General features: G+C 33.5%; 1 pseudogene; it reads right to left on the bottom strand.

Annotated features, from left to right (window-relative positions):
• Positions 1-2954: 2954 nt before the first annotated feature.
• Positions 2955-4272, bottom strand: LOC100424197 (elongation factor 1-alpha 1 pseudogene; annotated as a pseudogene).
• Positions 4273-4829: the final 557 nt, after the last annotated feature.

The following is a 4829-nucleotide window of genomic DNA, read 5'->3' as shown; positions in this document are numbered from 1 at the left end:
CTGCAATTGCATGCAATACATTTCTCGTGGAAAATCTAAAATCAATTTTAAAAATTGCAATAAAAGGAAAAAGCCAAGCCACAAACTTCCTATGGTAAAACAGTTAGAAAAACAAACCTAACAAATGAACAAATAAAAACATTTCAAACAGAATATTTGCAAATGCTGTAGAACTAACATGAGAAGAAAGGTTGTGATTGTAAAATTATTTAAATACATTTTGTAGAGAATCAATGTTAATTTAACAATGATAGTGATAGGCTACTGTTGGTTTAGGAGTGAATTTTTCACATATATTAAATATTAAGATTTAATATTGTATATCTCAAGGTAGAAATTATATGAACTACAGTTACAAACAAATATCTACTTTTAATATCAATCATTTCTTTTTAGCTTAAGATAGTTATTTATAAATACAGCACCATTGCAGCTTTCCAAATTGTGAGAATCTGGATGAAAGCTTAGAAGCTTTGGAAACTTCACTGGAAGCGAATGTTACTCAGCCTTTATACTTGTGGGTTTTCCTCAACTATATGAAAAGCATTTTCACCAGATTTTCAATTAATATTTTTAAAAACAAATTATGTTTAAAATTGTTCACTACTCATATCATGCAACTCTTATAATTGAATTCCCTTGAATCAGAATTAGCAATAGTTTTTAACCTACTAAGATTAAGTATTTTTTTAAACAAGCTAATGGTATAAATGTTATGAAGCAAATGTTTAATTATTTAAAGTCAATGGTTCTTCATTTAAATATTTGCAATTTGATGTATTTCAAAAGGTATATTTCTCCAATTTACTGAAATTAAGGCTTATTTCAAATTTTAATGTTTAAATAATTTTAACTTTACACATTTTAAGCAATTAAAGCATCCTTATGAAAATATTCAGTTTTCTATGAAGAACATTTTATTCAAAATAAGTTTAGAAAACTAAAAAAGGAATCTTAGAAAAAGAAAAAATAACTTTATTTTAAAATTTCTATGATTTTAAAAGCTAAAGATATTATAAAGTTATATTATAAAGTTAATATTTCCAATATTATAAAACAAATAATGAATTAACATATTTAACATCTAATGATTTGTGTTTAATTAGAAATTATTTCATTATATTTTAAAATTTGGGGTGGGGTGGTTCTTCATAGATCTCCAAAAGTACGAAGCTCACCTTATACTAAACAAGAAATAGTTAAAAAAAAAAAAAAAAATTATCCTTAATTGAAACACAATGAAATGAACTATACCTAACATATTGAAGATAACATTTAAACAAACACATATCAAATTTTATGCTCTTAAAATATCTGCTGTACATCGATCATTCTGAATATTTACACATGTATTTCAACAATCTAGCTAATAGTCTAAGTTTCAATTTTTCTCTTTTAGAATTTACCTTCATTCTGATTATAATGCATATAGGTCAAATATTTAAAATTATTATGGCATTTTTTGATTTTACCAGAAAGCTTTTTAATAAACTCTGTCACCTTTATTTGATTGCTTCTTAAAAAAAGCAAACATGTCTAAATTGTTCCTTAAAATAAAAAAACAAGCTTTTAAAATAAATACTGTTTTATTAGAAGAAGGATTATCAGTGTAAATGAGGATCACGTATGTGATTGAAGTAGTCATTTTAATTTTAATTTTACAAATAATACTACTTATAATATTAAACAGCCACACTATTCCTAAGTTTATTCTGTGTTTGGTATAAAAGTCCTTATGACTCACATTAATAAAATGAATGCTAGTAATTAATTTTACAGGAAACATAATATTTTCTGAAATAAATATGTCCTTGTTTGTTAATATCAAAAATTGGGGTAGCTTTTATCTTACTCTTGACTATGTTTAGAAAATGTTTGAAGAAATCATATTATATTGTTGAAAATTTTTATATCTAGTTATCTTTCCATTTCCTGGACTTTTACTTAATTGTGTTTCATAGATTTCATGTATTATTGTTTAAATATGTGTTTACTCATTCACTTCCTATAAGCAATGTCAAATAAGAAAAGACTTAAATTGAACAGGTTTGTCCAGGGGAGGGTTGGTCTGGAGGAGTGGAAAATCTTTTGAATCTATACTACTGCTTAGATCATTAACCAACATCTCAGTAGAACACTTCAGAAAGAAAGGGAGACGGATGCAGTTGTCTTTCCTCTCCATTTATTTTTTATGGTTATTTATTCACAGATGATGTGGGGCAGACTGTGTGCAGAGATAAAGCATGGGTAATTTACGGGCAAATGTAAGCCTCGATTGGCTAGGATATTCAAAGTGCTCTAAGGAATTAAGAGGAAAGTAGGTCATTTGAATCATAAATATTTTAAACATTTACCTCATAAATGAAGCTAATAGATACTTGTTCTAAAAACGCAGGAAAAAAATAGCTTCAAATAGGATAAGGAAGAAAGTTAAACAAAACAGAATTATTAAACCATGCCAGTTTCCACACCTCTATGAATTTCAGTAGGTGGTCCACTTCTGACAGTGTACAAAACAGCAGGAGAGTTTACTAATGAAAGACAAGATACATGTGTTGACACAGCATTAAATGACTGGTTTGTCACTCCCCCAGGATGTGAATTGTGGATTCCATTCTGTAGTAGCACAAACTAACTGCTTTTATCATCTTGGTTTTGTTTGTTTGTTTGTTTGTTTGTTTTGCTCATTAAACTTTCTTAATGTGTCTCAAAATTCTGTGACAAAGTTTTGGTCAAGTTGTTTCCATTAAAAAGTACTAATTTAAAAAACTAATAATTTAAAACTGCCACATACAAGAAAGAAAACCAAAGTGGTCCACAAAACATTCTCCTTTCTGTCTGAAGGTTTTTACGATACATTGTTATCATTAACCAGTCTTTTACTTAAGTGGCCAGTTGAAACAAACACTTCTGACACCATTCTTCCACTGCTGATTAAGACCAGGTGGCAGGTATTAGGGATAATATTCATTTGGCCTTCTGAGCTTTCTGGGCAGACTTGGTGGCCTTGCCAGCTCCAGCAGCCTTCTTGTCCACTCCTTTGATGACATCCAGGACAATCGTCTGTCTCATATCACGAACAGCAAAGTGACGCAGAGGTGGATAGTATGAGAAGCTCTCAACACACATGGGCTTGCCAGGAACCATATCAATGATGGCAGCATCACCAGAACTCAATAATTTAGGGCCATCTTCCAGCTTTTTACAAGAACGGTGATCAATCTTTTCCTTCAGCTCAGCAAACTTGCATGCAATGTGAGCTGTCTGGCAATCCAGCACAGGGGCATAGCCAGCACTGATTTGGCCTGGATGGTTCAGGATAATCACTTGAGGAGTGAAGCCAGCTGCTTCCATTGGTGGGTCATTTTTGCTGTCACCAGCGATGTTGCCATGATGAACTTCCTTAACAGACACATTCTTGACATTGTAGCCCATAATGTCCCCAGGAAGAGCTTCACTTAAAGCTTCATGATGCCTTTCAACAGATTTTGCTTCAGCTGTAATGTATACTGGAGCAAAGGTGGCCACCATACTAGGTTTGAGAACATCAGTCTCCAGTTGGCCTACAAGAACAATACCAATACCACCAATTTTGTAGGCATCCTGAAGAGGCAGGTGCAAGGGCTTGTCAGTTGGACGAGTTGGTGGTTGGATGCAGTCCAGAGCCTCAAGCAGTGTGTTTCCACTGGTATTGCCGTCGTTTCAGGTGATTTTCCATGTCTTGAACCAAGGCATGTTAGCATTTGGCTCCAGCATGTTGTCACCATTCCAACCAGAAATTGGCACAAATGCTACTGTGTCGGGGTTGTAGCCAATTTCTTAATATAAGTGCTGACTTCCTTAATGATTTCCTCATATCACTTCTGGCTGTACGGTGGCTCAGTGGAATCCATTTTTTTTAACATAATTGATTCGCTGTTTCACACCCACTGTGTAACCCAGAAGAGCATGCTCTCGGGTCTGACCATTTTTGAAGTTACCAGCTTCAAATTCACCAACACCAGCAGCAACATTCAGAACATTACGGTCAGCCTGAGATGTCCCTGTACTCATGTTTTTGATGAAGTCTCTGTGTCCTGGGGCATCAATGATAGCCACATAGTACTTGCTGGTCTCGGATTTCTACAAGGAGATATCAATGGTGATACCATGCTCATGCTCAGCTTTCAGTTAACCCAAGACCCAGGCATACTTGAACGAGCCCTTTCCCATCTCAGCAGCCTCCTTCTCAAATTTTTCAATGGTTCTTTTGTTGATGCCACTACATTTGTAGATCACATAGCCAGTAGTGGTGGACCTGACTGAATCTACGTGTTCAATGACAATGTTGATACGAATCTTTTCCTTTCCTATTTTGGCTTTTAGGGGTAGTTTTCATGACACCTGTGTTCGGCGGCAAACCCGTTGTGAAAAAAAACTATCAACTTGTTTTTTTTAACTTTAACTTCTCATACAAATTAACAGCTTTCTGTTTGCCATTTGCATGTTTATTTCATGCCATGCTTGGTTAGAATTAAAACTGCCTCACTAGTTATGCACTTCAAAATTTAGTACTTCTTCAAAGACCTGCAGGATGACTTAATGAGTATGGAATGCAATTCTCTTCTTTAAATCAAATTAAATGTAAGTTGTCTATGTTCAATACTGCAAGGGTACATTGTGTATCCAATAAATTGAGAATAACTCAACATAAAGAGATGATTTTATGTCTTCCATGTCTAAAATATATGCAATATGATTGGCTAGCTATGGATTTTTACTCCTGGTTTGTAGCCACAGGGGAATTTTTAAATTGTAACACTGTAGATCTATGACATTGTGTCCCTGAA

Source organism: Macaca mulatta, chromosome 5, assembly GCF_049350105.2.
Source record: "Macaca mulatta isolate MMU2019108-1 chromosome 5, T2T-MMU8v2.0, whole genome shotgun sequence".
Lineage (NCBI taxonomy): Eukaryota > Metazoa > Chordata > Mammalia > Primates > Cercopithecidae > Macaca > Macaca mulatta.
The sequence above is the reverse complement of the archived record's forward strand: the minus strand, read 5'-3'. Positions and strand labels throughout refer to the sequence as shown.